Below are 23,360 nucleotides of genomic sequence, written 5' to 3' on the forward strand. Positions count from 1 at the left end.
TTTCCCCACTCACCATATAGCTGTAGATTAAACTTCAGTGAAGCAATATCTCCAACATTAGACTGTTTCAAAATCTGTTGGACTTCAGCATATTAGATTTCTGATCTATTAGACGATGTCAAGGCCTGTGAAATTAGTTTCAGCTATGCAAATATACTCATCTTCAATCTTCATTTCTAAACCTTAAGAAAAAGTTGTAAATTTTAGAGAGATTAGTTCTTATTCCAGGTTTATTTTTTGCTTAGATACAGGTATTTTTAACCTAGATTCTAAGTGCAATAGAGTCAATGCTTCATTATTTCTTCTTAAAGTCTTACTCAAATACTGACCTTTAGAAGTTCTAACTACAGCTACTTTTGCAAGGCCTGCACTTTCATGAAACAAAGCTCACTCTGTTCTCTGCTGGAAATATTGGATTCAGGCTTAAAATCAGCAACCCAGTTTCTTTTCTTATAAGATTTAACTCTATCATTAACCACAGACAGGTGTCCAATACCTATTGAAAAAGTTTGTATAAATTATGGACCTCAGCAAAAATCAATCTGCAGTCTAGTCTGGTCGGTTCCACAGTAGCCAAGAAAAAGAAAACAAACCCAGAACACTTTGGCAAGTAAGTTCTTCTTTATGTTTCATACCTCTTATAGGTGACTATAAAATCAGTAGCAAATATTTTGAATTGTTATGAACTAGACTTACAATGACATTTCAGAAGTGATCAGTAAGTAATATAAGTCCTTATTTTCCCATCTCTAAATCTCAGAAATATTGGTAGTCAAAAGAATATTATGAAGACATGGATTGTTGACTCTTGGAAAATATACCTCCCGTCCTTGCCTCCTGAGCTATACAGGAGACATCTATAAACTGAGTTTCTTAATAGAGTAACTTGCCTGAACTTGTCTTGTAATTTTTCAAGAATTGAAAGCCTCCTCTCTCCTACCTGTCCCACTGCCCATACATAGTTAGAGAAAATTTATCTGTAACAGTGCTGTACTTGAGTTCTGACATGTCAAGCTCTTACCCTTAGCTGTTGTGCAAACCATTCCATCAGAAATAGAGTTAGATTAGATAGGCTTACTTCATGGGAATATGTCACTACCACAGGGCACAAGAAAAAAAATCCCTGAAGTCTTACAAGGCTAATATGGATATCCAGGTGTCTGCCACTCCCACCTTATACTCAGACAATCAGCTTTTCATCTGATTTCTGGCCTGGACTAAACTTGTAACAGATCTAACAGATCTAACTCCCCACACGCCAATTTGTGGGGAGTTTGGGGTCTGGAGCGTCAGCCCATCAAAGGATGACTCTACAGGTTCTGAAAAAGAGGCTCAGTGCTGTGTTGAAAGGACTTCTTCCTGTGGAGAATCCCAGTTTGCTTTTTCGTACCAGACAGAAAAATATAAGGTGGGATATGTTAACTGTTGCTGACATTTAATTGTTCTCATAGGCTTTGTATTCTGGCTATTTTCAAGGCAAGGATTAAATTTAAGGTGTGCTAAAGGAAAATTTTCTTTTTTAACCTAAATAATACATCTGATAATTTTAATTCTTCACACTGCTTTGCCAATTCCCCCAAACTATTCATAAACCTAGCTATGATTAACCATAGTCATCAAGCTAGTAACACCATTAATTATCCACTTGTGATGTCTCTGCACCATAACATCTGTAAGTAACCGCCTGCAATCTAGGTAATCTTACAAGAGATAACTGGTAATTAATTGTGTGTCTTGTCTTTCACTCTCTAGTACTACTCTGGCTGTTATGAAATCACAGAGGCATTGCAGGATCAGAATAAGTAGGTTTACAAAAATATGTGATCCTCATTCCAGAATTATCCTTTAAATTACATAGTTCTTTTCCTTTCCCACTGCTTATTCCTCTCACAATTTTGAAACATTATACTCCAGACTGCTAAGTATATATAAAGGCCCTCATTTTTCAAGTAAAGTTACATTTGACTTCTATTTGCTTTTATAAAAGTCTTAAGAGTTACTATGCTACTGCATTTAAAAAAAAAAAAAAGAGCATTTAGAGTAGTTTACCACTGTGAAAGGCTGAAATCAATACTTTTTATATGGGTATGAATGTTACTGACTATATACTTACAATAACCTCCAGAAAGTAACTTTTATACCATTAAACCTCTTTGCAAAGTCTGATTAAACATTTTGCAATAATTATTAAATTAATTATAGAAGAAAGTAACACATTTGATGGATTTTATCCTTGGGAAAAAAGTATACATTTCACCATTGACTGGATTCAAAGTGTCTGTTTTCTACAGCCTGGTATTTGCAATTGGAGAAATATCTTTTTTTTTTTTTCAGCAAAAGCTTCCCAATGAAACATAACTCAAACAGGATTAATCTGAAGACAATTGGTTTAACTCAGATTATTGTTTACAATGTCATTGGTAGAGGCCAGCTCAGAAAAATGCACCCAGATGTCTTTGTTTGGATGTGGAACATTTATGTGTGCCTAAACAATTAATTACTCCATCCCCAGTAAACCAAGGTTCACAGGGAAATTAGGACCAAAAATTAATGCTCAAGAGCTCCCAGAAACAAGGTAGCTGAGGTTTACTTTTCATTATTTCGTTATGTTACACATAAGTGCCCACTAGAGATCATTGTCTACATGCATAAGACATTTTCAGCAGGTCACTGTTGCAAACAGATTTCACAGAGATATAAAGAAGAAAGTAATTAAAATGCAGAAGAGGTTCAGAGACATGAGGTGATGAAGATTCACAGTTTGATAGTGGCAGAATTGGGGACCAGGACTCAAGTCTGCTGAGTTCTTAGTCCCATGTCTTAAAGAGGGGAATAAGTGATTTAGCCTATGTGAAGGATGTTTCAGGAGATAATTGCCATTGGGAAAGATCTAAACTTGTGAGAAGTGTCTTTTGAGGTTTTTTTGAGTTTGGGTTATTTAGGAAATATTAAAGATTTCAGTGATTTCATGGCCATCTAAAAATTGAGAAGATTGATTAGGTGCCATTTTGCAACTGAAATCCATTTTCCTTCAACCGTACAATTCCTGTAATCTTCCTGGATTTGACTCTGGCCAGACCTATCTGCTATCATTCAATAGACCTATGCATTTTCATGATCCAAGATCGCTGAAAACTAAAGGAGATCATGGAGGTCATGGCAAACTAACTTAGGTGATGAATAGATTTCTTCCCCTTTTTTTTATCTTTTTCTGAACCATCTCTACAACCAACAAAGTCATGGGAAAGATTAATTTAGCAGCAATATTTTGGACTTAAGAGCAGTAAACCTTAGGTTTAAACCTAAGGCACAAGCACATTTTTGGTATTAACAGTAGAGAAAACCCAAATATATAGACAACTGCAGACAGATTTAGCTCAGGTTAGTCAGGGAAAAGAGAGAGACAAATTAAAGATTATCCCAAAAGTGAGGTTGTGGCAGAACCCTGATCTCATTTAGTACTTAATCCAAAGAGATTTTCTTGTCTTAGTCTTCCCCAGTCTTTCTCATTTTTTACTTTCTGGGTAGGTTACTCTTATTTCCCTTCAGACCCATCTGTTGCAGCTGTAGCTTCACCCTTCCTCCTTCATCCCTTGAAATTTTTGTACTTGGCCTTAAAAGAGAAAAGGCTATAATTCAGATTCATAAATGAAAAACTGATAGGAATATCAGAGCATAAATTAAGGCAATAAGAAGTTTCTGGTATTCATGCTCTCTAAAGACACACATATCCAGACTTCTTTGCTGTCACCTGAGAGGGCGTAAAAGTAGTTCATAGTGTTAAATATTAAGAGAGGAGTGACTCAATTGTAGGATTCCTGGAATTCAGACTGAGTGAATCTCAACCAAGCAAATACAAACATGACAGAACAGCAGTATCTTGAAAACAATATAATTTTACTAAATATCAAACAGGAGGAGATGCCATTTTCCAGTAATGTCAGAGGCAAATTTTTTAATTAACAAGACTGTGGATAAATGCAGAATATGTAATTTATCCATAGGTTGTTCTGATGCACAGTTTTGATCCTAAGAGTTTGTGTTAAAAATCATCCTCTTTCATTGTTAAAAAGTTGTGCATCCTCTACACATTCCATTTGCAGTTTTACTCTCCTGTTGAATCCAAATGTTCACCTTCACATTCTTGTCAGTTCTTAATGTGTTTGATTACAGTACAATTAAATGATCTGTATTCATTACTTCCCAGTTTGGTCTTACATTTACTCTCTCCAATGTAATTAATCCATTGTATACAAACAGTCAAATGTGCTATTCTCTGCCAGTCCAAATTTTATTAAACAAGGGTAAATGTGTGGTCAATTACACTACTACACATACAGTTGTATCTGTTCTTAAGAGAAGCTCTTGCTCCTCTACTGTGCTTTCGGTGGCACGAATTACAGACTTATAAATCCCCTTTCATACTCTTTTCCATCAGTTCTCGCACTTTACCTGTTATCAGTGGCAAATAATTGACTACAGGGCAAACAAACAAGCGTAAAAACAAACAAGCTTTGGGTTAAGTCAATGAATTCAGATAGAGATAAAATTACCAGACAGAGGATTCATAGTCTTGCTGAAGTTCTTAGATTGCCAGGGTTAATTATCCAACACAATATTACTTTATCTATTTTGTAATATTCCAGCAAAACAACAGAAAAAGTTTGGGTGAGTCCCCCAACATATAGCTACTAAAACTATTGTGGTTGGAAGCTGTTATCCTGTCAATCCCACATTTTAATTCTATTGAAAATTCTCTTTTGAAAATCAAGCTCCAGAGAGCAAAAACAAATTAACTGTAAGACTAACTTAAAAATCTTGAGAGTGTTTTAAAAGACCTTTTAATGTCTGATCTTTGCAGTCACATGCATGTCACAAAGCAGAGATAATTTTTTTTCATAAGAATTTCATGTTTCTGATGCAATCTCTAACTGCTGCATAATGCAAACTCGGGGAAAAAAATATTAGCAGTTAAATTAATCTTACTTGACTTTAGTAAGGTGTTTAGTCTAAACCAGCTAGCTGTCCAGGCATATAGTAGAGAGAAACAGGCACTTCTAGAAGGCAGTACAGCCCCTGCTAAAAAACGCAACACATTTATGGTAGGATCAGCCAGCATCTCTGGGAGGTACCTGTCCCTCTTTCTCTGTTAAAGGAAAGGGACTCTAAAGCTTAACTGTGCAGAAGTTACAGTCCTAGTCTAAAAATAGACACAATGCATCAGACATGCAAACAAGACTATTCAATGATAAATTGATGTAATAAAAGACTTTATTCTGAAAAAAGAATTGATTGGAATAATTTTGCTTTTTATACCACATTCTCAGAGAATGAATAAACATTTATGTCATTTCTTGCCTTTTCTTAAACTTACTTGGCAGAGTATCCTTTGCCAGAGTGTGACAGAATAGAGACATGACTTAAGCTTCTAGAGTACCTAACCATATTCAAGTGAAATTTTCTAAAATAAACAATACAATACAAAGAGATAAAACCTAATTTATAAATAGTCTGTATCAAGTTGAAATATCATTTAATGAATTTCATCCTAAAGTAAGTTCATATTGTCAGGTTTAACGGCCTTTCATAAACTGGATTTATTCTCAGTGGACTAAGTACTCCTTTCAATTAATTTTCATGAATGGTGTTTGCTGTGATGTAAATGAAAAGAGAATCTTTCTTCAAATGCCTAGAGGCCTTTATTGGGAGTTTGCTGATGATGCATACAAGGATACTAAAACAATGTTATCTTCATCTAAGCATAGCCTTAAAATTAGATAGCAGTTAAGATATGTCCTCTTTTATTCTGCTGATTTAGAAAATGAATACATTTATAGCACGAAAGGATGCAGATTAAAAGTCAATGAGATTTTATTGCATCATGGATAATCATTTCCCATTGCTTTACCATTATTTCTTCATTTCGGAAAAGATGAGGATTCAAATCATTTTATCAGCTCAATGGCTTTACGTTCCCCATATAATGTAAGAAATTGGGGTAAATACAAGACTTTTAATCACTAACCTTTTACTTATAAATTAATTTTCTTTAAAAATTATGATATATAAATACATAGGAACTATAGTATGTATTTATATTTATATTTATAATATTGGTATATATATTTCAACATAAATATGCCATTAATAGACCTCACCACTGATATCATGGCAGTAGATGAAAGTTACTTGAAAGCTATGTAGCTTGAAAGTTGTTGTACAGTTTGAAAACTTCTCCCATTTTTTATTTTTCAGCATCCAAGAAGAAGTACATGCTATATAGAATATAATGGAAATAAAGTAATAGCCAAGAAAAGACTAGTTAAAAAGATCTAAAGAAATTTAATAGGTCCTGTAAATCCAGAACGTTGCTCTGGTAATTGCAGGATAAATGTGTAAAGTTATATGATTTTAAAATTATAGCTACCAGTAACTACTTTGGGGTTAGGAAGAAATTCCCCTTGTATAGATCTGATTTATCTTCGTATTCAAGGTACCTGAACGAGACATCAGCCCAAGATAAAATATGGGAGATAAGCAGTAACGTTAGCCACAGTGTCATTTCACATGTTGTAGTAAGACCCCAAATTTTGTTCCACTCAGAGGCTTTTAGTCACCTATAAGTGACTGTGAAAAGCTTTTGAGATATTAATATATATTTCCTTCTACCTTCCTTAGCTCACTTAAGCTTCTGACATGAAAAAAATCTAATTTATATTTCTCTAATTAAGCTACATTCATTGCAACTTATATTGTAATTGTTCTTCTCTAGAGGTGCCAGTAATATTTTACAATATAAAAATCAATGTACATCAATCCAAAAGAAAATCCATGACTTGTGACTGCCCTAGTTTTCCATACTCATTTATTTTAAAAGTTTTTCTCATCATAATCTTTCTTGCCCTTTCTAGCTTCATATTCATATCTATAACAAGTGACCATCCATGCCTATATAAATTTCTTTTTATGGTTCCAGAAGGAAGTCTTTAAATAAAATGAAACTGTTACAGAAGTTCTATTTTTCAGTATTTAACTCTTCTGTAGAATAAAAAAGTCTTCCAAGAACATCAGAAGCCAGTTAAACATTATCCATTTTGAACAAAGAACGTAAAAAATATTATAATTAACTTTCATTTGCGCAGTGTTATTTAACTTCTAATTTCCTTTATTTCAAAATAATACTTTCGCAGTAGAAGAACAAAGGATCTCCCAAATCAATGCCACAGCTGCAATGATAGCAAGAACAATATATGAATTGAAGAGGAAAGTATCTTCAATATTTTTTTTTCACAGAGATTCTGTTAAATGCATTAGTTTCTTAAAGTTTCGTTGAAGCTTCAACACAAAGTATGACTTACAAAAATGCTTACATACATTTTTTCCAAATAGCCTGGTAAATGAGGCTACCTTTCTGCAGTAACAATTTACAGTTAAAAGATCAAATTGTTCACAGTCCATTTTGTCTTGACAACACTGCCCTAATAATATAGCATTTCATACCACTTGATTTCCTTGCTTCACAGCTCGAGGGTTTCCTTTGTGACAATCGCTTTTTAGTATCACAGTTTTTGGCACAAAATACTCAAGATGTAGAAAATTATTTCTCCAGTGACAAATAACATATTCAGGGTCAGGAACTGTATCTACCAGATCCTATTGTAGAATGTCTGATTAACATTTCCTATCAGCTTTCCTGTTTTTCAGCATAATGTGCATCGGAAAAACTGGTGAGAACACGGTGAAATACAGGAAACCACTATGATTCTGCTTGCTTTGGACCAAGATCCACGCATGCACCGCTTTGTGAAATACTAGGGGATTTGGCTAACCTTGATGTAGCTTTCTTTGGGTTAGCGTATGACTCACAGTAAGTTGGATTCCGAGTCTGTGGAAAGCAGTAGGTCCTTCCAGTGGATAATTCATCCTGGCTAAGGACACTGGTTTCGGAAGGAGTTGGACATGTCTTAACAGCTAATCTTATTTCTTCCCTCAAAAAAAGTCTCAGTACCACATCCAGAACTTGTCATTCATTTCCAATTTAATGAAAAAATTAAAGATTGATTTAAGTAGAAAGACACTGAAGGAAAAAACCACAAATACACATCTGGGATGGGAATGAAAAGCAATGGGAGCGTTTCCTCCTAGGAGGACAGGCTGAGAGAGTCTGGGCTGTTCTGCCTGGAAAAGGGAGGGCTCCAGGAGACCAAATAACACCTTCTGTACTTAAAGGGAGCTCTCAGAAAGCTAGAGGGGGACTTCACAAGGGTATGTAGTGATATGGAGAGTAAGGAATGGCTTTAATCTGAAAGAGAGTAGGTTTAGATTGGATATTAGGAAGAAAGTCTTCACTGTGAGGGTGTGAGTCACTGGAAGGGGTTACCCAGAAAAACTGTGGGTGCCACATCCTTGGAAGTGTTCAAAGCCAGGTTGGATGGAGCTTTGAGCAACCTTATCTAGCAAAAGTGTCCTTGAACATGACAGGGAGGCAGGAACTGGGTGTCTTTTATATCCCTTCCAACACAAACCATTCTGTGATTATTCTGTGATGCCTTGTACTTTCTGCTGCAATGGGCTGCTCATTACATCTCATACAATCATACCTTTTAATGCAAATCACTACAATATCAAAATGTCTGTCACTTAGTCAATGAAGCTTAGATATGTAGCTCAGGACACCACATCTGGAAAAATTGGATTAGCAGAAATTATTCCTATCTCAGGCGTTTACTGCACAGTACAGCACACTTTGGGTGTGCTGCTGAAAGGAGTGAGCTGCTAACATGGTGCCAGGTGAGTTAAATGTCCATTCATCAGAGCAATAACAGGAGTTTCTCAGAAGTCTCTGGTTTGCTTCCAGGAAGTCTATGGGTTTAGTTTAACAGGAGTTTCCAAAACCTTGACATACACATGGAGGAGAGTTGTAAGGAATTGTTGTTTTCCCATTTCTAAATTTCATTGCACTTAAAATGGCACTGCTGGAGAAAGAAGTGCCTTGTGTTTTGTGGTTATTCCTGGTCAGAAGGGTCTCGCCCAAAGAAGCAACCTAAAAGAGCTGCTTCCTGACATTTTGAGGTGTCCATGCAGAACTTTAGCATTAAAGGCATAAGTTAAAACTGTTGTTCCTGGTGTAATCACTCCATGGCTGTGCAAAAGGACTAGACTGACAGCAAGGACTCGTACAGATTTGCTTGTGCTGTAAGTTCTGTATTATCTGCGCATGATCAGGATGAGGAGATTGAGTGCACCTCTAATCCAGTGTTCAGTTTTGGGCCCCTGACAACAAGACAGACATGGAGGTGCTGGAGCGTGTCCAGAGAAGGGCAATGAGCTGGTGAAGAATCTGGAGCAGTCTGATGAGGAGCAGCTGAGGAAGATGAGGGTGTTTAGTCCAGAGAAAAGGAGGCTCAGGGGGGAACCTTATCACTCTCTACCTGAAAGGAGGTTGTTGTGAGGTGGGTGTCGGTCTCTTCTCCCAAGTAACAAGCAATATGACAAGAGGCAGTAGCCTCAAGTTGTGCCAGGGGAGGTTTACATTGTACATTAGGAAAAAAATTATTCAGGAAAAGGGTTGTCAGGCATTGGAACAGACTGCCCGGGGAAGTGGTTGAGTCACCATCCCTGGAGGTATTCAAAGGATGTGGTTCTCAGGGGTGTGGTTTAGCGATGGCTTTTTCAGTGCTGGTTTATAGGTTGAACTTGATGACCTTAAAGATATTTTTCAACCTAAATAACTGCATGGATGTCTAAGTAGGTTCTGAAGTCTGCCATTGAAAACCATCCATGCTATTTATGAGAAACACATAATCAGGACTAGACTTTGAGCTGTGAAACTCTTGGCAGGGAAGAGCTTTAACAAGCAGGACAAGCCTTGCTCACAAACACAAACTCAAAATGTGTTTTTCCTTAACTTGAAGTACTGGCAGTAGAAAACTCATCAGGAACTGGGAAAGGCACATCTATAGTAGAATCTCACCCCTTATCTCAAATGTTGCTAATGCAGTGTTCCAGGCCTAGCAGGAAAGGACTCTGTCAATGCAGGCAGCTCTAACAGTCCCTTAAAAATATGTTTTGATGTGGAAGGTATCTCAGGATAGCCTTAAATTATACTACTGTGCAACGTGGAAGTCATGTTCTGAAGGATTGCCTGGAGCCACTAAAGCTTTCTCAACCGTGAGATTTGTGCTATACCTCTCAGACATCTCAATTGTGATATTTAAGAAGAAGCTAATAGAAAAAGATAGTTGTGTTTTGTTTTATCTTTTTTGGTGGTGTTTTTTCTGCAATAAAATGGGGGATAATACAAAACCAATGTGTCATCACTCATCAGCCTCAGTTTGGTCCACAGATCATCCATATACCTAATTTCATAAGCCAGGGATGCCCTGGCTCATATATACATTATATTATATGAAAAATTAATAATTTTTTTCCAAAAAGCATTGCATATAATGCTGCGTTTCTTTGCATCATAGAACCTAGACTATTTTTATCACATCATTATTCATGACAAATGTGAAGTAAATAACTATTACAGTTCCCTGCTTCACAGAGCTGGTGTGTTGTGCTTGATTGTGATTACAGCTCAGATAATTTGAACCAGAGATAAATATTGGGAAGGCTGTGGTGGTTTAAAGCTACAGTTACCAAAATGTTTGTTACAAACAGAGATATAATTCTATTGAGTCAGGGAATTGTAAAATAATCTCAAGTGGAAACTTCCCTACAGAATTATGTTCCTGTTAGGCCTCATGTATTAGGCCTTATATGCTCATCTATACACTTTATTTTTCCCTCTCTTTTTGCAGAGGTTTTTTTTTTTACTGCTGGGGTCTACTGTGCCAAGGGACCAAACTATAAACAGTTTGGTCCATATTTCTACTACCAAACAAAGGGTAAAGGAAATGCAAATCCAGGTGATTAAGAGGGGAAGGGGATTTATGCATACAAACACAGTAGTCCTGTTTCTGACATCATGCATACCAGGACAAAACTGGGGAAACTTCATTACCTTAGAAGAGTTATTCTAGATTTGCATTTGAATAAGTAGACAGAAAAGTGGGCCTGGTAAATCAGTCTGACTCATTCTAATCCAGGAGATCCTGGCTTTTAACTATGTGTTGAAGACATCAATACATGGCAACTCACCAGTCAGCTTTTTTTTTTTTTTAAGAAAAAACAAAACATCAAAAGAAACAGTATTAAGATTTAAAAAATTCTGATTTCCAAATATAGATACTGCTATTTATTTTTAGAATATAATGAAACTGTAGTTCACACTTCTGTATAAAGGAGATCTCAAGAATTAAGCTACTTTTAAATAAACTACATGAACAAATGACACATAAATTTCAGCAGACATTTGCACTACAGTGTCTCAAAAGCAAAACTTCAGATGATTTAATAGTCCAGCTGTATTTGTCAACTACTACTTTGCTGAGCAAGTCTGCATTTCAAGCCCAGTGATCAGGAGTATGATCATAAGAAAACAGTTTATGTCTTTCTCTACTTACTATCATAAGATTAACTGTGGATAGATAATAGAGATTACGCAGTATATTTTGCTGTCAGCATTTCTGCTTTCCAGGGTCATCTTCGTCATTCTAAAGAGATACCACAATGGAGATGCAGCACTATATCAACAGGAAAGAATACAAATCCCAGTTGATCAATGGGTCACATTAGCTGTTTGGGTATTGATGGAAGCTCCAGCAATTCAGAAGCTTTAAAAGTATATCCATAGGTCAAAACACAATTTATTACTTCTTTTATGCAGCGGTGTTGGTGGGAAATGCCATTTCTACCATTCTGATTTACTTCTTTAGTGGGCATGTCTTAATGCCGAAAATTAGTTGCTGTTGTTGCTGAAGCTTCTGCTAAAGCTTCCCTATAAAACTGCACTTAATCAGAAAGCTGCAGCGTTTCATCTGCTTTCAGCCTTTAATAGAGTGGGGGAATTCATTAAGTCATCTGAAAGCAATTTTCAATTATGAAAATACAATTTAAATAAGGAGAAGAGGAGTCTTTGAAGATGACAAAAGTGGGAAGTGATTGACACACTCTGTTGTCAGCTGGAATCAATTTCACACTTGGGGAAAAATACCTTCGCTAGGGAAAGATCATCCATCAGCAGGGGGGAAACGGCAGGAAACCAAGAAAGGACAGAGAAAGTAAATCCCTTCTTAAGCAAAATATTCAGCAGCCTGAACACCCTTCACCTTGACAAAATGAAATGTCTTTAATATAAGTACCGAACCTCATAGCATGGGCACTTAAAGCAAAAACTAACGAATTACAGGATTATAGCTATCTGTCCAAATTTGGGTCTTATTCAGGCACAATGCCATTTGGCTTCACAAACCGCTTTGTCTCAGCAAGCACCCCAAGGTATCCCCAAAGGTTGTTATAGCTGCTGAATAACACAATAATGACATAAGTAATGTTAATGCTTAAACATGCAAAGTCTCAAGCTATGCTTTGCAATCTCGTGTGGGTCTGAGAATCAGCTGTTCTTTCCCCACAGAGTCAGTGGCTCCTGCGGTGCCAGTTCTTTCTATCCCCTAGTTAAAGACATGATTAGAAATACTTCTATTTGATTCCTTCATATGTCGTACATGTCTTGCACTGTTGCCAAACTGCTGTGGGCTATAAGTAAACAGGAAATATTCCTTAAGAAATAGTTAAGAAAAGCTGTGGTGATAAGTTTGTGCTGCATCAAATGAGAGGTCAGCTTCTAGTAAAAATCAACATAAGTTTGAAATATCAAAAAACCCTGAAGTCAGTTTGCAGAGGCAGTGACTGACAATAACAGGTTCAAAAAGCATGATTTCATTTCAAGTAAATACTGTGGAGTCGTGATTAGGAAAAAATGACTGATAGCTAGAGCAAGCAGATTACACACATGGGTAGAGGGGGAACATTCCCTTGATAGTACTGCTAACATATCATTCCCTCCTCTGTTTTACCTTGGCTTATCCATCTCTTTCAAGCAGAGGCTGTTGTAAGGGGCAAACCTGCTCACATGTACGCTCATGCATCAAGGCACAATAATAATTTCGAAGAATCCTTTCAGTGATTTTAACTACCCTAATGTGGGGAAACTAGAACTGCTAAAAATACAATTGTACTGATTATAACAACTATTTAAGAGCACTGAGATCTGCAGGAGTAATTGGGAGACTCAGATACCGGGAAGAATTAATACATTAAAATCCATGTAGCTTTGAAGGTATATAAATGGAATAGAGAGAACTTGAAATCAAAGTAGTTGGAGCAATCCCTATTCCTTCCTCTGCTGTCTCTTCTCAAAACAGCCCAGGTCACATTTCTAGTGCTTGGCCTTATACATTTTGTGTGACTATGCTTTTTCAACATAGGCTGTAAATGTGGGCTGGTTCATATTTATTTATCTCTGTTTTCTTATTTATTTATCTCAGTCAGCATCATTCAAAGCTGTGCTTAAACCCTGTGACATGAAGTTGTCCTGTCAGTGAAGGATTTAGCTTGAAGGAAACCATTTCAAGAACTGGATTTTCCTCTGGTGCCCACAGTTCTTCTTTAGGCCAGAGGCAATTCTGCAATTGTTCAAGTTTTGGTTTTTTTTTGAGATTGGTATTTTTATATTTGTCCAGATACTGAGAATACTACCTAAAAAAAACTACTTACATGAGTTTCTTAATGTGATGGCATTGTGAATACATGCTGAATGCAGAAGGGCCTGCGATAAGGACATGTGAAGTCACACACTTTGCTGGGATAATGCTGGAAGAGTGGCTCCATCAGGAGAAACGAATTACAACCTGTCCCAGTGCAGAAAGAACAGACTTTGGGCTACAAAAGGAAGCTCTTGGCTCCCATGAAATAAGTGACATTTAGGTCCTCAAATAACTTTAAAAATATCACCTAAATTATCCTAAACAAAGGAATTTGGATGTTTTTGAAGAACTGTCATCATGAGCTTAAAATCCCATTTCAGTTTCTGCAGCTGTTACGAGTGATTTATACAAGAAATGTCACTGCTTTAGGGAGTGTTTTCAAGTAAAGAGGCTGCCTACTGCAATAGACTTTTGCAAAGATGAACTTCAAATATAAATCCTTATAATAGAGGGGTTAAGTATTTATATAAATTCTTTCTCAGATGTCTAGGTGGTTAATAAATCTAACCCTGTAGTATTAACATCAGAGGGTATTGATCCTTTTGCTTTGGAGGCTATACATTTGCATTGATTTTCCTTTTTGCCTTTTTTGTTTGTGTGCTTGTGACTCTAGTTAGGTGGGTCTGTTTGACCATCATTAAGCAGTTTCCAAATAAAAATTTGAATACAAAGTCTGTCCAAGACACATAATGTTTTCATTTTAGAATATTAATTAGATCCTAAAAATTGTTTCTTTCTTTCAGTTAAGAAAATCCCCTGGCATGAATTTATTAACAAATTGTATTTCTTTCTTACTTGTCTGTTATACATAACTGTGAAAATTGTAGTAGAAGCATCTGGCTTACTAAAAGGTATAATCAGTATACCATACCTAATCAGTATACCATACTTTTCAGTCCTTTTTTAACCTTGATAAACATGTGCTGCATGATGATAAGTCTTTCTGGGAAATAATGGATCAATTAGACTTTTTTCTTTCCTGATTGAGACACGTTTATATGTACGATATAGTCTCTGGGAATGATTATCACAGCACTGAAAGTTATGCCACTTATGCAGATGATGTACTGCTCCAATCCTAAGCATTGCCATTGTGCCATGTAGCTCCAGGCTCATATAAATGACTTTGAAATGATAAAATCACTGTTCTGGTGTGTTACAGGAACTAAAATGAGACCCCAGTGGTTTCCATGCAAATCATCTCTTGTGAGAGATCTGTCAGTGTCAAAGTTAAGTCTGTTGAATTCAATGTCCTCCAAATGAAAGTTTCATTAAATGCATTTTATTACACATAATGGCCTATTTTACAAGTTTCTAATCTAAAGATATAAGGAACACTAAGTTATAAGAAAATATTTCTGGTCATAAACAGCCTGCTGATAACCACATTTTCTAATATATTCATATATACGGAAATCTAGAGTTAAAAGTTCTGTTCCCTTGTCATACAGTTGATTGCATTTTTAATAGTTTGTCATTTTTACAAGCAGAGACCTGCCATTGCCTCAAGAGGAACTCTTTTCACCCTCTACAAGCAAAGAGGATTTAGAAGATTCAACAGACAGAAAAAACCAAAAATTTACACTGATGCAGTTTTTGTGTTAAGAAGTGTGGTTAAGAGTGCTCCAGGATAAAAAGGTGAGATTTATGGGATGAGATTACAGATGTTTCCCCCCATCTCCACTGGTAATCAGCTGTACCATATTCTGAAGTATATTTAACACCAAGCTGTACAAACTGGCTTATTTATGTTGGGTTCATGTAGGTGGATTACAGTTAACTACAGGTAACATGAACTGTGACTGACATTTACGGTATATAATTAAGGAACACATTGAAGGATTACCTTGTGTTGCTAAGAGGCTGTGTGCTGTCTCACTCAACCTTCCCTCTCACATTAAACAATGAATACAAGCACTGTTTCTCTATCACTATTTCCCTTTGGAACGTGATTAACTTCCACAGGATAAGATGTTACTCAAAATCTTCTGACTACTTGTCACCTTCAAACAGCCCTTTTGGTTATAACATGTTATATGTCCACATAAATTTCTGTCTAATCTCAAAGGTTTTCCAGGCTTTGGAAGGGCTTCTCCACCCTATTAGTTGTCAGTATACCTTAATCGTCACCGTGTATGAAGTTTCTCATCCTTTTTCTCTGCCATATCCTTCAGTTCAGGGAAGCTCTCCTCACACACCTTTTTTCTTATTTCCTAGACTCCACACTGAGTGGCTGATCCCAAGAAGGTCCTTTGCAAATACCTTTCACGATGATTTTTGGTTGTTCCTATCCCCAGGATTACCTTCCCATAACATGGATCCTGTGTGGTTAATTGGTTTGGTTTAGAAGAAGCTATCCCTGGCATCTATTAGATGATACCCCAGCTCTCTTACAGGAGCAATCGACTCAATAGGAGGAAATCACTGATCTTGTGACAGAGAGAGAATGTAGAAGAGAAGATCAATAAGAATATATCAACACAAATTTTAAAATCACTGCTAAGATTCACACATGTTATTTATACTGGCTGGATATCTGATATGCAAAATAACTTCTTGGATTCAATTCTGTTTGAAATTATGTGTCCTTTGATATCCTGAAGGCCAAACTAATGACCTAATGATTGAATCAGGTCTTAAAATATATTTAAAGAGACATTTGACTTGATGAAACAGTCTGTAGTTTTCAGATGATGCTTTTTTATTTGTATATATATATATATAGACACACATATAATCACATATGTATAACACCATCAATTTTATTTCCATTTTATATATTGTATACCCCAAGTTTGACCTCAAAGAACAAGCTGAAAATACTATGTGTACCCACTTGTTCTCCTAGTTGCTGTAGCTTGTATTGCAGCTCTACCCCTGTGTCCACATTTGTAACTGAGATCATAAAAGATATCTCAGTTCTGGGAGACACAGAGGGCTCATTAGCTAAAGTACCATTTACATGTCTGGCGACATCCATTTATTTTAACAGCTTTACCTATTGCTCTCTTAAATGAAGTAAACAAGATAAAAAAAAAAATCAGTGGTACTTGTTTGTAGAAAAAAAGGTTCTCACCCTGCACCGTTTGCGGCAAATGAATCCACGGGAGATAGGCTTTGTCCAGGAAGAACTCTCTTGTAACTTTATTACTCCAGTTCTATATACAGACTCTCTACCTACCCCAGGTCTGAGCTCTTCAGCCAGCAAGATGTTTTTTTATCTCCCTGCATACCACACCCACCCATGTGACTGCTTCCAGTCACAGAGAACAGCGTGACATTGTGATTCTTTTCACACACATGCTAATCTTAGCTCTGGCTAGCTCAGGACTACAATATTTTAGCTTTAATATTTTCTTCTTCTTTTATCATCCAGGTGGCTGGTGTTGTCCATCCAGATGCTCCTACACTTGTTCTCTAAAAAAATCCTGCCTAGGCCAGTAAGAAGTACAGTAGGAATCAACTTTGTAGTTTGTCCTCTGGTCCTAACACAATTCAAAAGCAAATGACTCTCTCTGATTTCCAAGGGAATACAGTGCAGCCATTCCCTCATTCAATAAATTCAAAAAGAGTACTAACATAAAACTTTACTGTGATTGTAATTAATGGCCCTTCGTATTTCACCATCTCATTCAATCAATTATATTATTATAGTAATGTAAGCATTATCTTTTATGAGCAACATTTATTAAATACAAATTAAAGTGGCACAGTAAATCTTATCTGCTCACCTTTCCTATGGTTACGTTTACACTGATGTGTGAAAATGTCGCAAGCTGTTTTGTATCAGCATTTTGTGCTTTTGAAATTTTAATGAGAAAATAATTATTTCTTGAAGCCATATTCTTAAGAGGAAACACATGCACAAAACCAGATTGTTGTAGAGAAATTGGAGACTACAGACAAACCCACCTGGCAGGCAGAAAGAAGCTGGCTGAACAAACATATTGGATCATATGAGTTTGCAGAGCAGTTCACATGCACCAAGTGTTTTTTGGAATCTGTACATGTACACAATGTCATCCTGCCACTGGCTGCTACACAGCTGAGTCTTAAGCCCATTATTTCTTCAAAATTCCACCTTCTAGTTCATCCTTTGTGTTCTTATGCCTAGGTCTGCATGACTCCTGATCTGTGGGGACTGTGTACCATCGTCACACATTTCCTTAAGTCAACACATGAGGACAGCAATATTTCAAATGCAACCTTTTTATTCAGGTTGGCATTACATACTGTTCAGCTCTTAAAATGTAGCTCCAAAACCGGTGCTATGGGATTCCACATTTTTCATCTCTTGATGGCTTCCATATCTAATGAGGTCAAATGGTTGTTGTAAATGCCAATTCCACAAACTTCACCTGGACACCAAAAGTCAAGCACTTTTTAATTTTTTTTCTGGCTCATGCATTATGATCTAAGCTACAGATTATTAGAGTTTTCTTAGTAATTCTCTCAAAGGTAAGAACTTGAAGGTGTGCCCACAACTGCTGAGCCTGTCCTCTGGTGTTGACTGGGCAGGGTATCACGCAACCTTTTCCATAAATGGATTTTCCAGAATCCCACTGCTATGATCAGTAGAAGTATTTCGGAAAGAATTCCAGCAAAAATGTATTTATGACCAGGTTAAACCAATTTTTTCTTGTGTTAACCTTGTCCTCTGCTTCATATAAGCATTTCATTTTCCAGGTGTTAAGCAAAGCATGACTTCCTTGTATCATGGGCCAAGATCCAAACCAAGGCTTTAGCTCTTTGACCCTTCTTACCAATGCTTGTTGGGTCCAATTAGCACACAGTCAAGCACAGACCCAGTTGAGAGGCAACAGCTAACAGCTGAGAAACAATAAGGAACAGATTTTTAAATTACCACATGGAACTCATTTACCTCCTCCCTGCTGAGATCAGCGTCTGATTCAATAAGCACTTCTCTCTTACTGTTATAGCCTAAATTAACTCATGTGACTTTGTCTTGAAACAAAGAAGAAACGTTCATGTTATCAGTTATCAGTATTAGCCAGAAGGAGGCAAAGCACAGCTCCACCGATTATACAGAATCCAGTTGTAACAGCATGCATTGTAAGCAAATGAGGAATAAAGACATACCAATGTATATAGTAAAGTCACCAAAAAAAAAATCACCCAGAAGAAAGAATCTGCAGTGCTCATAGTGTCATCTGCAGCGTTCTGTGCTCACCTTTCTTGTCCCCGTGAATGTGGTTGTGCACAGAGAACTGCAGTCCAGTCGGACTCACCTCAATCCCTGAAAAGATGTTGGAGTACCTCATTCTGGAGGCCATCTCTCTCCACATGGATGACAAGAAGGTGATCAGGAGTAGTGACCATGGACAGACTAAAGGTAAATCATGCTTGACCAACCTGATTGCCTTCTACGATGAAACAACTACCTGGACGTATGAGGGGAGGGCAGTGGATATTGTTTACCTTGAATTCAGCAAGTCTTTTGACACTGTCTCTCACAACATCCTCACAGGCAAACTCAGTAAGTGTGAACTGGATGAATGGACAGTGAGGTGGTTTAAGAACTGAATAAAGGACAGATCCCAGAAGGTTGTAATCAGTGGCATGGGGTCCATTTGGAGGTCTGCCACTAGTGGTGTCCTCCAGGGTTCAATACTGGGACCAGTATTGTTTAATCTATTAATCAATAACTTGGATGAAGGGGCTGATGCCTCCTCAGCAAGTTTACTGACAACACAAAGCTGGGAGGAGTGGCCAGTACCCCAGAGGTCTCTGCAGCCCTTCAGAAGGACCTTGACAGGTTGGAGAGATGGTCAGAGAAGAACTGTCTGAAATTCAATTAAGGCGAGTTCAGGGTCCTGCAACTAGGGAGGAATAATGCCATGCACCAGCACAGTCTGGGGACTGACCTGCTGGAAAGTAGCTCTGTGGGGAAGGACCTGGTGGACAACAGGCTGTCCGTGAGCCAACAGTGTGTCTGTGTGGGCAAGAAGGCCACAGGTATCCTGTGCTTCATCAGGAAGAGCATTGCTAGCAAGTCAAGGGAGGTGATCCTTTCCCTCTACTCAGCCCTGGTGAGGCTTCATCTGGAGCACTGTGTTCAATTCTGGACTTCTCAGTACAAGAGAGACATGGAACTCCTGGAGTGAATCCAGAAGAGGGCTACAAAGATGATGAGGGGACTGAATCATCTCTCTTACAAGAAAAGGCTGAGGGAGGTTGGGCCTGTTCAGCCTTGAGAAGACATGACTGAGAGAGGACCTCATTAATGTCTGTAAGTAACTGAAGGAAGGGTGTAAAGAAGATGGAGCCAGGCTCTTTTTTGGTGGTTCCAAGCAGTAGGAACAAGGGGCAATGAGCAGAAACTGATGCACAGAAAGTTCCACCCGAATATGAGGAAAAACTTCTTTACCACGTGGGTGACTGAGCACTGTGACAGATTGCTCAGAGAGGTTGTGGAGTGTGCCTCACTGGAGATATTCAAGAACCATCTGGATGCAATCCTATGCATTGTGCCCTAGGACAACACTCCTTTTGTAGGGAGGTTGGACCAGATGGCCTACTGTGGTAGCATCCAACCTTACCCATTCTGTGATTCTGTGATAGTATAAAAAGTTGCCTTATTAGAGCATTCCATGGTAACATAGCTGTGTTTGAAATTAGGAGACCGTTTCCCTTGCTGTATTACTTTTGTAATTAGAATCTGTGTTGTAATCTCAGGAATTAGATAATACACCTAAGTTTTTCTATTTCATATTTCCTACTGATAACAATCAACTTCTGGCAAAACGTTATTTTTCTAGACCTCAGGTTCCTCATGCCTTGTCTCATTTTTGCTAATCTACAGGTCTTCCTTCTCTTTATGTCCTGCATCTTGGTTATTCTTCTATAGTATAACTGAATAAACATTTGTGAACTTGATACAACCACTGTCTAACTCAACAATGTTAGCTAGATCCTTTGCAAATGTCTTGTGGTTCTTCTCATGGGTAAGAGGCTCTCATTCCCTCATGTAGTACATCAGATCTCCAGATATTTGATTATGTAATAGCTTTGGATCAGATGTGACTTATCAACCTGGACTGAGGACAGGGCAAGCTGTCCTTTTGCTGTAAAAGATGATGCAGACAGACCCTGTACTGATTAGGCTTGTTGCATCAGAGAATTTCACCTGTGCAACTGCTTCCAAAAGGAATGTCTGTGGGAGTCCACAGGTAGCCTTTCTGCGTGCTGGTAATTCCCTTTTGAAACAACTGATTTGGTTGCCTCCTTTATTCTATCTATATTCTAGTTCTTGTACTAATTCCCATTTTATATAGCCTAACTAATAATGTCCCATGTGGGACTATATTAAATGATTTACTGAACTCCAGGTAGATTAGATCTTCTGTTTATAAGATCAGTTATCTTATCAAGGAGAGCTATCATGTCTGGCACAGACTATGTTTGCTAAACTGCTCCATTTTCCTCATTTATCACTTTCCTTCATTTAACTGCTTTTTGTTTGCCTTGCAGCCTTCCTTTAAGAGGCTGGCAGCCCTTAGCTCAGCAGTTCAGCATTCACTGACATACTATATGAGGTATACCTACCTGCTTTTTTCCCGTCATAAAATTGTTCCTCGAACTTCAGAAGTCTAGTTAAAACTCCATGCTGCTAGACTTGTAACACTGAGCCAGGTGATGGTTATCTGGTCCTTCAACATGTGATACTATTGCGTTTTCTAAGTGTTGCTTCTACACAGCTATTTATTATTTCCATAGAATCACTGGCTGTCCCGCCTTTGTTCTCCGTATTCAAGACCATTATCTTTCCATTATCTTCATTGAAAATTGAAGTGATTCAGTTTCAGTGCCATCACGAGTTTGTGTGCTTCTCTACAAATCCAGATTGCAGATGGCTGCAACTTTTTAGGGCTACTGGATTTATTCAGGTGGCTGAAGAATTTTTTCCCAATTTTGTTCCAGTTTCATTACAGATAAGTGAATCCAGATCTACAAAGCAAGCAGGAGTTCACAGGGCTGAGGATGATATTCTCATGTGTTAAAAAAAAAGCCAAAACCTTGATATCTTCAGGGAGAAGACTCCTCACAGAAAATGTGCTATTTCTGCCATCACATCTCATTATTACATTTAAGCTGATGTGTTTGAGCTGCAAGTAGATACAGTCAGCTGTATATCAGAGACAGATACAGAGTCAGAAGCAGAGCGAATTCATTAGAGCATGATAAAACATCAGGGAAAAGGCATTAGAGAGAAAAGCAGCAAGAAAATTTTGGAAAAGAAATCATTCATATAATTCTATATATGATATAAAATGAGCGCCTGGCAGAACCAGCAATAGAGGTTGGGCTGCCAATAAAAGTTCATGTTTACCACTTCACAGCACTGCTTCTTTTAAGTCTATTGCATTAGTCTTGGTTAATACTTATAATGGACAGAGGCCTGAGAGCAGGATACGTATAAAGGCCTGGCTGTCAGAGCAGGTGTCCTGGTTTGTATCACCTTGTAATGACATGTCCTGAGAGCTTTGCACAAGTTTGTGTTGGTAGTCACAGTGGCGATAGGGGTTGATACTTTCCCGAACAGAGCAGAACAGGGTAAAAAGCTTTCTCTCCTTAGTTTCATAGTCATTGCAATTCACCTACTTCCCCTGTCCTCTTTTTTGGTGTGCAGACCACCAAGCCATGATTATTTGGTTTACGGATAGCCTAAGTTCCTCCTAGCAAGACCTTCCTAGTTCTTTGCAATCTTATCAAGATAACTGAAAACACTTCTCTAAGCTTCAGGCTTTTGTTGTGGCCTTCGGATATAATTTGAAGATGTGAGGGTTTTGTTTGTTTGTTTGTTCCCTATAAAGTTAATTCTGCTGGTGCTGTTGCTGCTGACCCGACCCCCTCCATACTGAAGGAATCCCTAAGTGGCACAGCACTCTCTGATCTTTCTCAGAAGCCTTGTATTTCTGTTATGAAATGATGCGTTTACTAATAAACATGAGACTTAATTTGAACTTCAAATACTAGGAAAAGAAACCATTCCCAGACTGTAAAAGCAAGAGAGAATTAAACAGGACGGTATCCTAATGGAGCAGAGGCAGACCTCAGTAATTAGAGAGACACAAGGCCTCGGGTGTCACAGCACAACAGAACAGTGTCTCCAGGGGTTGTTCCCCCATACAAAATAGGTTGCAGCGTTAATAATAAATGTGAGGCTTAATTAGGATCACAAATACTGGGAGAAGAAACCAACTCCCAGGCTGTATAATTATAAAAACATTACAAGCTCAAATACTCAAAAAGTAACAGAAATTGAGAGGTTTTGCCCTGACTTGCATGGACACAACATACTGTCAGTAAGTGCAGGAGTCTGAATGTTTTTTGGCTTATCTGACACTGTCTTGGCTGAGGTTAAATGAAGAGCTTTCAATTACCAACATGCTCCTCTTCAGCTCGAAGGACAGAACCAGGCTGCTGCAGCCCATTTCTCAGCATATGTAACAGGTGAGCAATATAGCAGTCTGTGTTTCTGAAAAAAGTGGAAAACAAGGTGTCTAAAAAAACCAACCCTGCTTAAGCATCAGTTTTTGATTGTAAAATATCTTCTCATATTTTCATCAATTCATGGCAGTCTGGGAGAAAATAAAAACAAATTTGCAGAGATTTTTGTTAGCCTGAAAAACTTCAAAGAGAAGCATACATAGGAATTTTAGAAGAGAAGAATTTATGAGGCCAAAT

The sequence above is a fragment of the Manacus vitellinus genome, unplaced genomic scaffold (genome assembly GCF_001715985.3).
Source record: "Manacus vitellinus isolate BGI_N305 unplaced genomic scaffold, ASM171598v3 scaffold_2_pilon, whole genome shotgun sequence".
Taxonomy (NCBI): domain Eukaryota; kingdom Metazoa; phylum Chordata; class Aves; order Passeriformes; family Pipridae; genus Manacus; species Manacus vitellinus.